We start from the raw sequence: 14,198 nt of genomic DNA, 5'->3' as shown, positions 1-14,198 counted from the left end.
TGACAAAAACGATAATCTAAGACTAAATTTAGAATTGCAAATTTGTGATAGGGGAACCTAAACCAATTCATATGAGCATACAATTAGCTGATAAATCTGTCAAGCGTCCTAGAGGAATTATTGAGAATGTGTTGGTTAAGATAGATAAATTTATTTTCATTCACTTGGCTCTTGTCTTCATCTCCATCAACTCAGTCCCAAAATTTCCTTTGTCAAATGTGATACCGAGTACGTGAGGACCTACGAATGCAGGAGAGTCATTTTGCAATTTAGTTGGAAAGCTCAAGATGTCGCCGGAAAAAAGCCTTTTCGAAAATAAGGTTTCACCAGAAAAAAGTCATAAGAAGGATCAAAAGTGTCTAAAATATGATAGTTACGGTGCTAAAGGGTAAAAACAATTGTGTGGGATTAAATTTGGAAATGGCACAAAAGATAAGGAACTTCTGCTGGAATTAATGTTGGAAAAAGGGCTTGTAATCTATAATACATTTGAAATACAACAATAATACAGAATACAATAGGGAACAAAACTGGATCATTTGATATCTTCAGGCGTGTAATCACTTTCCTATAAGCTTTAAATCTCCCTCTATAAAAGCAACAAGGTTCAAGATTTAATCTTATGGGATACAAGAAGATAAATGAGAACTGGGATTGTTTAAGAGCTTTTGCTTGATAGTATTATCGAGTGAAAAGAACCAGCACCTTCTAAGTTGATGAAGGTGGGTTTATATAGGTGAGGGAAATTTCATCCGTTGGAGGGAGATGAAATTTCAAACCTATTATCCAGTGGGTAAGGACCGGGGAGCTTGTTGCATTAAATGCTCCATTAATGAGGTTTGTACCATGTAGCCGTTGAGGGCATGGATAGCGTTAGAGTTTTGTCCTTTAGCTTCAGAAGAATGGTACAGCTTCATTTAATGCTCCTTGTTATGCGTGTCCCATATGTTGAGGTCTTTTTGTTCCTAGGATGGTTAGTCAACTCAGACAGTAGTGACATTCTTCTTGTTATTGAAGAGAATGAATGTCTTGATGAATCGTCATAATGATAACTGTCTTTATGAGGTGGTTGATAACCTTTGATGATCATTCGTTGTTGATGCTTCTTACTTCGTGTCTTGTGTCTCTTTTCGTCTTGATAGCCCTAACAAAAGAACATAACTCGTTTTCGTGTGTTTGTCTAGCTTAACACAAATTACAATGTGAGTTATGGTAACTTTCGTCTAGAACGAAAGCAGCGATTAAAAATAACGAAGGTTAGGGGTTTACATTCTAGGTTACATTGGTATCATCTAAATCCTAATACAAGTGTTCCTAACATATATATATATATATATATATATATATATATATATATATATATATTCCTTACGCAAGAAAACTTGCAAAGAATAAATATAAATAATATACATATATGTAGTTCAATAATCTCAAGCATACAGCTACATATTCCAAGCATGTTAAGTGTAACTTTGAAGCACAAAGCTTCAAAAAATAGAAGAGCATATTTCAACCACGTTAAGTGTAGTTTTGAAGCATATAGCTTCAAAATGCCACAACACCTTACGCATGAAAATATCCAAACATGCATTGATACTCTCAAGCATATTAGCTATATATCTCAAGCATATAACTATATATCACAAGCATATAGCTATATAAATTTCTCCCAGTATTTTAATTAACTTTCTACCAAACTAAAATAATATTTACAACTGCACAACTCCAAATATTATTTAAGCTTTCATGGTAGTTCATCTGAAACATTAATCTCCATTACTATATAAATTTCCAACATTCCTCCTCCATTTATATAGTAAAGATTAATACTTTACCAAGATAAATCTAAAAGTCATGCATAAATGAAAGTGTCTTAGAGATTGAACTTTCACATAGTGTTATATGCGTTACATTAATTCGGATTGCAGTGATGGACGAACCTTGAATCACGCAGTCATTTTGAAGAAACGTAGATATAACACACACAAGTTTTACAGTCATTACAACTCACTGTAACTTGACACTATTAAGGCCATGTGTCCGTATCCATTAATGAGCACATACCAAGTAAAGCCCAAACTTGTTCGAAACGGCCACACTTCATGCTCACAGAGGCTAATCTTTTATATCATGCACTGCATCTTGCATTTTTTCAAAAGATCAGTTAAGAGTAAAAACTCATCCCTACAACAATGCAGAACCAAGCATCACCTTTTCTTTAGATACAATTTTAATTAATCTTTTGATGCTTGCAAATCACAAAATGAAGTACTCATCTACATTGAACTCAAGGTCTAACGTAATAACTTAGACGTGAGTTGAGCTTTCCTTCACTTGCAATTTTAATTTAGGCTTTCCGTATCCCTTCCGATGAACCATGTCCCTTGCAAGGACTCTTGTAAACGGATCCGTTAAAACCGGGACTGTACTAAGTCCAGTGCTACAACACTATTACCTAGGATTTTCCACATAGCTAAATCTCAAGCCCATGTGCCTTCACTTGCCATTATAAACACTTGTTTATATGATATGGCCAGTGTAGTAGCATTGTCATAATGTACTAAACTGGCGACATCGGTTTTGGCCAAACCGGAATCTAAATAATCAAATTCCTTAGCCAATCAACTTCTTGCACGTCAAAGGCAACGTAAGAAATTCATATGTCGTGGTCAAAAAAACAACTTTGCTTTTAGAAACCCATAAAACAACACCTCCTCCAAGCAAAAATATCCATCTACTAATTGAGGAACAAGTTTCATGATTAGACATTCAACTGACATTAAAATATCTTTCCAGGATGAAAATATCTATTAAATATACTAAACCATAATTAATGGTTTTACTCAAGTATATCAAAATTCCTTTAAATCTCATCCACTTAGCCAACTGAACATGATGATAGATAGAATTTTAATATCCTATTAATGAACTGGTGAAATAAAATATTTAATTGATTATAACCGGAACCCACTTAATAGGTTCTTAATCAATAAATATTTATATCCTGCAAATTCTACAAACAAGAATTTCAATCATCATGTTGAACTTATTAGCAGTGAGGACTTCTTAAAATAAAAATTTAAGCTCCTCCATTTGAGACATCATCAACTTTGGAGAATAAACCTCCTCCATTAAGAGAACATCAACTTTGGAGAATAAACCATTTTGATTTTAAGCTTTTAACTTTTCATGTTTCTTCTAAACTGAAGAATCATACCAACTTAAATCATAATCCATGATTTAAATTTGAACTTTCATTTCACTGCTAACTGCCAGCCATACTAGATAAACTAGTAAATTTTTTGGCTTTCAGAATTTTAACACATTCTCAATATGAGAAACTTTGTGTTAAAGGCATTCATAAATATTATGAATTTCATTATGCATATCTCATGCATAAAACTTTCTGCATCCCTTCATGAGAAATATAACAGAGTATTTTAAAGGCATTTATGGCTTTATCAGAAATATTAATAACATAATATTTCAAAAGCTTTCACAAGGATAAAAATCACCCGTGTGCTTTAAATAATCAATAATTTCATGCATGACATTGAAATTATTTCCAACTTACAATCATTAAACATTGTAACCATATATAAGAAAACAAAAATTGATAACACCAAATTAATTCAAATTTGGCAAATTTATAGCACCTCAAGATCCAACATATTATACATGTATCTTGTATACTATGCATGCAACCGAGACAAAGTCACAATATAAACATATTTATATACATGCATAAACATATCCTTGTATTTAACAGGCTATGCAAAATTCAAAAGAATCTCATGAATATCTTCGAGACATAATCCAGAACTTAACCAGTAAGTAAAATAAAACTTACGTACCTGCCAAGGCCGAGACAAAGATATAAAAGGTACTGTACCGTACCGATCTCATCCTGTAAATTATATTTGCCTTGATAATCATCACTTCCGGCCTTTGATACGCTAAAACCACACACCCACTCTAGGAAAGTACACATCTTCTCATGCCAATTAAATCATTGATAATAAATGATTTATTTATATAAAACCATTTTCACATCTCACTAATCATCTTCGCATAACTTGATACCCCATGATTTTTGTGAAGATGAAAATAGACTGCATAACTTGGATCAAATCCATATGTACTGCATGCACACGACCTGCCATGAACACCATGCAAACATCTACACAGAAATCTTCTTGTACATAAACAAAGACAAATCCAAAAGTGATTTATGTCATCCTCCCATCACCATATTCGAAATCTCATTCCGAAAATATTACCGTAAAGGGAAACTGTTCTTTCACGCTTAACATCTTGCCTTCAAAACTTTCAAGACAAGACCAATGATCACAAGTTTATAACTTTAAAGCTTATAGATTGTTGGAAAAAGGGCTTGTAATCTGTAATACATTTGAGATACAACAATAATACAGAATACAACAGGGAACAAAACTGGATCATTTGATATCTTCAGGCGTGTAATCACTTTCCTATAAGCTTTAAATCTCCCTCTATAAAAGCAACAAGGTTCAAGATTTAATCTTATGGGATACAAGAAGATAAATGAAATTCTCAAGTTGCTTTGTTTGAGAATTCCCTGTAGAGGTGTAAGCCTGTGAAGTATCTTGGTTTCCTGCAAAATAATTGCTTGTAAATGCATCTCCTTTCAGATGTCTCTCCAAAATATTTATAGATGTAAAATATATCTGTTTGGAGAAGTTACATGGAAGTTGCTGTAATTTAAAACTCAACTTCCATAAGATAAGATATATCCTGATTGATATATCTATCACTGGAGAAATAATTAAATTTATTTTGAGTCAGTAACTGTATGCAAAATTTTATATATATATATATATATATATATATATATATATATATATATATATATATATATATATATATATATATATTCCTTACGCATGAAAACTTGCAAAGAATAAATATAAATAATATACATATATGTAGTTCAATAATCTCAAGCATACAGCTACATATTCCAAGCATGTTAAGTGTAACTTTGAAGCACAAAGCTTCAAAAAATAGAAGAGCATATTTCAACCACGTTAAGTGTAGTTTTGAAGCATATAGCTTCAAAATGCCCCAACACCTTACGCATGAAAATATCCAAACATGCATTAATACTCTCAAGCATATTAGCTATATATCTCAAGCATATTAGCTATATATCTCAAGCAGATAGCTATATATCACAAGCATATAGCTATATGAATTTCTCCCAGTATTTTAATTAACTTTCTACCAAACTAAAATAATATTTACAACTCCACAACTCAAAATATTATTTAAGCTTTCATGGTAGTTCATCTGAAACATTAATCTCCATTACTATATAAATTTCCAACAATTAACTTATTGGTAAAATAATTTTAAAAAAAAAAATTGAAGAGACAAAAATACACTTGCCTAAAATAACTTTTCACTGAGAAATTTATCGGACGGACCAAAAGTATCCAAAATATGATCAATAGTCTAGGGTGTTAAATGTTGGAAAAATAGCTTAAAATGGCATAAAATGGCATATTAAGTGGCTATTTTGTGGTACAATTATCAGTGGGGTCCACTTCCGATTTGGGCCGGGTCAAAGTGGGTTCGGGTTCTTCGTGGTGAGACGAAGAGATTGATATATTGTACGCTCAAAACGGATAATGGGTGAATGAGATATTGATTCTCAAAGTAGACCCATTTGAGTTGGAAAATGAAGGGAAAATGTGAGCTTTTGTCCCACATTGGTTTGGGAAGAGAATTTGCCCCACTATTTATACATGAGCTATTTTTAAGCTTATTGAATTGTATAACATAAAAGCTCTCTCTCGCGCGTAGGGGGGTGCAAATCAGGGTGCAAATCAAATCCCAAAAATGAGATCGAAAAAGCTTGGATCAAGCCTAATCTCGTGTGCGCAATTTTCCTATCCAATTTAGCCACGAAATAATCCGAAAGTTAGTTGGTGAAATGGTTTCACTAATTCGAGGTGAAACAGTGAGAAATGGATTCACTGTAATGCAACTTTCGTGGTGTGAAATGAAACAATGTTTCTTGTTTCTTGTTTCGTGTGAAATGAAACAATTGTTTCATGAAATGAAACAATTGTTTCGTGGGCCACTTGGGCCACCACGAAACTTGATCATATGTTTCGTGTAGTAGGCCGAAAGTAGTGGTTTCGGCCTGATGGCCGAAGCTACTACTTAGGCAGAAAGTTTGGCCTGAAGCTCTTGTTTGTGATTGTTGGGATTTAATTCAGCTGTTATGGGATTAATTCTTTGAGTTAATTTCAATTTTAATTTTTGAATTAACACCCATGTTAATGGTTGCCGTTACAAGAGTTGTAGGGATGCCCTTAAATGCCATAATAAAGGTTATTGACTCCTCATTCCCTATATAAGAAGGGGTAGAGTGCAGCAGAATTTTTCTAAGGAAAAAGTAACAACAACACACAAGAAAAATATTTTTCCAAGCCTCAAAATACTTCTGCTTCTACTCCATTCTTGAAGCTGTGGTTTGCCCGTGCTCTTGTTCGCCGGGTTCGTTCGTTTGGGTGCTCAAACGTCGAACCATTGTACGTTTTATCCTGGGAAGCCTAGGCCACAACACTCCTAGCACTTTTGGAAGGTGGCAAATAAGGTTTTAAGGAAAGAAAGGCACTCGCCTAACTCGTACATTTCCTTCTTCTTCTCCTTCTTTCTTGTTTTAGGATTATGCTCTAGGCAAAAATCCATTCTTTCTTGTTGATTTGGAGTTATAATCTGAGGATTATAAGTTCCTTTTGGTTGATATATATTGTTATATCTTTCTCGTAGATATATACGTATATATAACATTTGGATCCGTTTTATATATATTTGTGTGCATATATATATATTTCGGATATATATATCCAATAATATTTTATATATATTTCGTGTGTATATATATAAATATTATTTTAAGGGGTATTTAAATCGATTGTGGTTCATTATCTACAATATTAAATAGTAAAAACGATAATCTAGGACTAAATTTGAAATTGTCACCAAATACAAGGGACCTCCATTGGAATTAACTCTTAGATTAATATTAATAGAGTTAATACCCAAAATCGTCCTCGACTAGTGGTTTTTCTCAATTTCGTCCTAAACGACTTTGGTGACCTAATATCTTCCCAGACTTTTGTGTTTCGCTCAATTTAGTCCCAGACTTTTGTGTTTTTGCTCAATTTAGTCCCTCATTTGTTATTCTGTCCATTTGGTGTTAAATAAATAGACAATTCAGTAATTTTAATATTGGCATCTCTTTACTCATAGACATGTGAACTGCGAAATCCTTTTTTTTTTTTACGAATTACCCCCAGAATTACTCCTAAAACTACGAATATAAAATTTGATTTGCAGGTTCGGGAGTAATTCTGGGTGTAATTCGTACAAGAAAGAGGAATTTCGTACTTCACAAGTTGAAAGTAAAGAGAGATCAATATTGACATTATTGAATTGTCCCTTTATTTAACACCAATTTGACGGAATAACAAATGGAGGACTAAATTGAGCAAAACACAAAAGTCTGGGACGATATTAGGTCACCAAAGTCGTTTAGGACGAAATTGAGAAAAACCACTATAATCGAGGACCATTTTGGGTATTAACTCAATATTAATACTAGCACCCAAATCAACTAAAATCCATTTTGCATGCAAGTCACCAATAAGATCAAGGTACGTAAAGTGAAACACCCTACGTCTTTCAGTCTCTTTTGAATCTTATTGAGTAGAATTGTAGAGCATTCCTCATTCAATGTCACTAGAGATAGTTCCTCTAGCTTTCTTTTGTTGGTTAGAAAATCTTTCAAGGATTTAACATACTTAGGGTTTTGTGCCAAAGTCTCACTAAAAGAGAGGTTGATGTGGAGTTTCTTGAAGTGCTCAAGGAATTTATTTGGTTGCTCACCACTCTTCTATTTTCTTAACCTGGTGGGATAAGACAAATGCAGTTTATACTCTCTCAATGGAATTCTTTCCTTAGGCTCATCGCTAGCTTCTGTGCCACTACAAAGGTTGATTACATCCACATGTTCTCTTGAGATTTTGTTCTTCAAAGCACCACCGACTGTTGCATCAATTAATTTCCTTGCAAAAGAGTTTAAACCTTTATAGAAAGTTTGAACCTACATCGAATCCGGTAAGCCATAATGAAAGCATATTTTCAATAGCTCCTTCTACCACTTCCAATTATCATATATGCGTTCAGATTCCATCTGAGTGAAAGTAGAGATATCATTCCACAACTTGCCAGTTTTGGCTAGTCAAAACTCTACCTAACTCTTCCCAAGTGGTGATAGTTTGGCTAGAAAATTATCTCAACTGTTTCTTTGCCTTCCTCTTAGAGTAAAAGGTAAATAATTGTAATTGGATAGCTGATGTAGCAAAGATATATATGATTGTGAGTCTAGGGTGTATAGTGTCATCCTAAGGTGATGGGAGGTTATAGCACACAATATGCAATAACTAGCAACTAGGCACTAGCCTTACGAAACTAACAAAAAGCTAAGCAATAACAAATAAGATAGAATGAACACACACATAAACAAGAGAATAAACATGATATAAAAGTAATAGGACTCAAGTTAGGGAGCAAAATCATATCCTATTAGATGCAAGCAAACCTGTAGGATTAGGGGAGAAAACATAATCGAAAATTTGAGGGGACGTACATAAAAATTCTAGTCTAAAAACAACTCCCGTACGTGATTATCTGAACAAGAATTAGGATTAGAATTTTCACCATTCTCATAGCGTATCAATTCCAAGTCTTTCAAGCACAACAAACACCTAAATTCCCCAATTTTCATAGTCAGAAAATAGATATTATGCAAGGAGTGGCTTGGAATCTTGACCAAACTCTCATTGAGGCCAAGAATCCACCAAAACATGCTAACGAATGTGGCCAATCAAACATTAAGAATAATCAAGCACAATTCATTCATAATATAATCTCAAAAACCCCTAGGTTAGACATTTCTACCATTTATGCAATAATGAAAACTACTAAAGCATATAAAGTAGATAATACAACCCTAAACCAAGCCCATAACCTAATTACTCACACATATTAAGCATAAGCATAGCAAAAGCACAAGTAATAAACATAAATATTGCAAATGAAAGATATTTATAAAAAGAATGAAGTAGAACTTATCTATGGAAAAATGGATTTGAAATCCTTGAAATCAAAGTGTAAATGCTTTAATATAAGCTTCCAAAATATTTAGGAACATAAATCTAAGTCTAATATAACCTAAAAATATAAAAGGAAGTGAAAGAAATCAACTAGGGTCCGTGTATGGGATGGAACCTAGTACATGACTAAAAACAAGCTTAAATGGTGAACATGGGGCTGCCACATGGTCTGGGACACGGGCATGTAGGCGCCCATGTAGAAAACAAAATGAAAACCACTTTTAAAAACAATGGAACACGGGTTGCTCCATGTCTGTCACAGACACCCTCTCTTTGTGCAATTTTATGACAGAATGACTTCCTTGTTGTTTTTGATCATTTTAATGTCCGAATTAGGATTGATGTTCTTCACATAAGTTGTAGCCTTTGATTTTCCTTTCCAATGGCGCAAGAATCACTTGTTTTGGACATTCCTACGCTAAGATATAGTAAAAAAGAAAAAAAAAAAAAAAAAAAAAAAAAAAAAAAAAAAAAAAAAAAAAAAAAAACTAAGCAGTTGACAAGCTGTGCGAGAATTGCAATGCCTTGATCTTTTGCTCAACGTTTTTCTTGGTTTGCCCAAATGATCAAAACCATTGAAAGAACCAAACTTTGGCTCTCTTGAAATTATTTTATCCATCTCTTTAGCTTCATATTAGCTCCCATCCTCTTTTCTCTACTTTGCTTCCAAATTTCCCCTTGAATTGCTCCTTTTTGCGCCCAAAGCTTTCCAACTCCTTACTATTGTGGATAAGTGTTCCTAGGAGGAAAGTCGTAATACAAATAATCCATCATCGCTATGAAGTTTGGAATGATTCACGAATTGTTGGGTTGGGCTTCCCTCCTATGTGGTAAATAGCCCAGTTTTGGACCAAGCCTTTTTATATTCGCTATATTTTGTTAGACATTCTACCCTAATTATTACTATTATATTATATAATAATAATTAGGGAATGTGAATGTGGGTGGCAGAATGATGTAAGGAAATCAAGTTTACTTTCCTTATTATTGGGAATATATGAGGCAGCAAATCTTCATTTCCTAAGTTGTAAAAAGGAATTAAATTTCCTTTCTACTTTGTTCTCCCACATATATTTATATATTGCTTTGGGATTATGGATGAGACATACATACACGGCAGCAAGTTGGCAGCGAAGAGAAGAAGTAGTGGGCGAAAACAATTGTTTTATTCTCAGGCTTTTCTTCGGCAGTGCGCAGGTACAATTTGGTACAGTTTGTCGTGAGTTCACCAGATTCTTGGGTCGTTTGTTCATCATATACTTTTGAGAGGTCAACTTAATTGTTCCAAGCATCTTTGGATATTTCTTAGTATTCCTTTTTAGACCTGTGGAACATAATAGAAGTCTTTGGCCTAGATTTGTTGTATTTGATGATTTGTAGTTGTTTGGCTTGTGTGGTAGCCTGAAACTTTGTACCCAAGATTTATTATAGTGAAATATTTGTTGGTAGTGGTCCCGTGGTTTTTTCCCCGTGGTTTTGGGATTTTCTACGTAAATCTTGTGTCCTTGCATTGTTATTTATTTTTGGCTATTGTGTATCATCTTGTGTTTGTGCTCCTGTCGGTTCTGTGATTTTTCATTGTCACAGGAAGTGAGATTTTTCCCAACAAAGTGGTATCAGAGCCCTGGTTGTTGATTGTGTACATTTGACATGGAGACAAATATGAGTAATATGGTACGATTGAATGGTAGAAATTATCACATTTGGAAGGCCAAGATGAAGGATCTTCTGTTTGTGAAGAAATTACATCTACCTGTGTTTGCAACTGCAAAGCCAGAAAGCATGTCAGACGAAGAGTGGGACTTTGAGCACCAACAAGTTTGTGGTTATATTCGCCAATGGGTTGAAGATAATGTTATGAATCACATTATCAATGAGACACATGCCAGAAGCCTGTGGGATAAACTTGAGACCCTGTATGTTTCCAAGACAGGCAATAACAAATTGTTTTTGCTAAAACAATTGATGAATCTAAGATTCAGGGAAGGTACATTGATCAATGATCATGTCAATGATTTTCAGGGTGTTCTTGATCAGTTGTCTAGCATGGGCATCAAATTTGAGGATGAGGTACTTGGTCTCTGGTTGCTTAACACTCTACCTGATTCTTGGGAAACACTTCGGGTTTCTTTGACCAATTCTGCTCCCAACGGTGTTGTGACCATGGAGTATGTCAAGAGTGGTATCTTGAATGAAGAGTCAAGAAGAAGATCTCAAGACACCTCCACTTCTCAGTCAGATATTTTGGTTACAAATGATAGGGGGAGAAACAAACAAAGGGGTCAGAAGGATAGAGATAAAAGCAGAAGTAAGTCAAGGTCATGGCACAAGGATGTTGAATGTTATCATTGTGGCAAGAAGGGTCACATCAAGAAAAATTGCTTCAAGTTGAAAAGGGAACAGAAGCAAGACAAGAAAGATGATCACACAGAGAACCAGGTTGCAATAGTTAGAGCAAATTTGCTTCTTGCTTGTGATGAGAACGCCGTCAACGTTGCATGCCATGAGACAACTTGGATTGTAGATTCAGGCGCATCTTACCATGTTACACCAAGGAAGGAGTTCTTTACTTCATATACTCCAGGTGACTTTGGAGAGCTAATAATGGGTGATGATGGTCAGGTGAAGGTGATTGGTACCGGTACAGTTTGTCTTGAGACCAGCAATGGCACAAAGCTGGAACTTAAAAATGTAAAGTATGCACCGGGTATCAGACTGAATCCCATTGCTACAGGAAAACTCGATGATGATGGTTTCTGTTGTTTCTTTGGTGATGGACATTGGAAAATCATTAAAGGCTCGCTGGTTATTGCACGAGGTAACAAGTCTTCTAACTTGTACTCTTTACAAAGTTCTATTTCTGGTGATTCAGTGAATGTGGCAGCAAAAAAATGTGCATCAGAATTGTGGCATAAACGACTTGGCCACATGAGTGTGAAGGGGATTGATTACCTTGCCAAGAAGAAGAAGTTTTCAGGAGTAAAGGAAGCTAGATTGGACAGATGTGTTCATTGCCTGGCAGGGAAACAGAAAAGAGTTTCTTTTATGAGCAATTCTCCTTCGAAGAAGCCGGAGCCACTTGAGTTGATACATTCTGATGTGTGTGGACCAATGAAGGTTAGATCACTTGGAGGTGCATCTTACTTTGTGACCTTCATTGATGATTATTCTAGGAAACTCTGGGTTTACACTTTGAAGCACAAAAGTGATGTGCTTGGTGTGCTTAAAGAGTTTCATGCCTTTGTTGAGAGACAGACAGGGAAGAAATTGAAGTGCATTCGTACTGATAATGGCGGTGAGTACCGTGACTCATTTGATGAGTATTGCAGAATGCACGGTATTAGACATCAGAAAACTCCTCCTAAAACTCCTCAATTAAATGGCTTAGCAGAGAGGATGAATCGGACAATTATGGAGAGAGTCAGATGTATGCTTGATGACGCAAAGTTTCCTAGTTCTTTTTGGGCAGAGGCAGTTTCCACAGCAGTTCATGTTATCAACTTATCTCCCGTTATTGCTTTGAATAATGAAGTTCCTGATAAGGTTTGGTGTGGAAAGGAAGTTTCTTATGATCATCTCAGAGTCTTCGGTTGTAAGGCATTTGTGCATGTCCCAAGAGATGAAAGATCTAAGTTGGATTCGAAGACTAGACAGTGCATTTTCATTGGTTATGGTCTTGATGAATTTGGCTACAAGTTGTATGATCCAGTTGAGAAGAAGCTTGTGAGAAGCCGTGATGTAGTGTTCTTTGAATATCAAACCATTGAAGATGTTGACAAAGTGAGAAAGCCAGAATCTCAAGATAGCGGAAGTTTGGTTGACTGTGAGCCAGTTTCCAGCAAAGATACACATGATGGTGATGAGGTTCAAGAGAATGGCCAGAACGGTGATCTTGTACCAGACAATCAGGATGATACAGCTGATGTGGATGGTCATGTTGATGATGTTGTGCACCAGGAACAAGAAGTTCCTTCTCAGGTTCCAGTTGATCCTCCTAGAAGGTCTAACAGGGAACGGAGACCATCTACTCGTTACTCTTCCAGTCAGTATGTGCTATTGACTGATGGGGGAGAACCTGAGTTCTATGAAGAAGCTATGGAGAGTGAGCAAAAGAGACAATGGCTTGAGGCTATGCAAGATGAGATGAATTCCCTATATGCAAATGATACCTTTGAGTTGGTAAGGGCACCAAAGAACAGGAAAACTTTGAAGAACAGGTGGGTCTACAGATTGAAACATGAAGAGGGCACTTCAGTTCCACGATTCAAAGCTCGACTGGTAGTGAAAGGTTTTAGCCAGAAAAAAGGTATTGATTTTGATGAAATTTTCTCTCCTATTGTGAAATTTTCATCCATTAGAGTTGTGTTGGGTCTAGCAGCTCGTTTGGATTTAGAAATTGAGCAGATGGATGTAAACACAGCTTTTCTCCATGGTGATTTGGATGAGGAGATATATATGGAGCAACCTGAGGGATTCGAAGTCAAAGGGAAAGAGGATTATGTTTGCAGGTTAAAGAAGAGTTTGTATGGATTGAAGAAAGCTCCGAGGCAGTGGTATAAAAAGTTTACTTCCGTTATGAGTAAGCATGGGTACAAGAAGACTTTTTCAGACCACTGTGTTTTTGTAAACAGATTCTCTGATGATGACTTTGTTATATTGTTGCTTTATGTTGATTGTTGGTCGAAATGTTTCAAGAATTCAACAGTTGAAACAAGAGTTGAGTAAGTCATTTTCTATGAAGGACATGGGACCAGCAAAGCAAATTCTTGGGATGAAGATCATTCGTGACAGGCAAAACAAGAAGTTGTGGTTATCTCAAGAGAAGTATATAGAGAAAGTACTTGAGAGATTTAGTATGGATAAAGCTAAGCCAGTGAATACACCTCTTGGTATGCATTTCAAGTTAAGTAAGAAGCAATGTGCCTCTAGTGAGAAAGAGAATGAAGAAATGCAAAGAGTTCCCTATTCTTC

This window comes from Ipomoea nil, unplaced genomic scaffold (assembly GCF_001879475.1).
Source record: "Ipomoea nil cultivar Tokyo-kokei standard unplaced genomic scaffold, Asagao_1.1 scaffold0268, whole genome shotgun sequence".
Lineage (NCBI taxonomy): Eukaryota > Viridiplantae > Streptophyta > Magnoliopsida > Solanales > Convolvulaceae > Ipomoea > Ipomoea nil.
Note: the sequence above shows the minus strand (reverse complement) of the source record.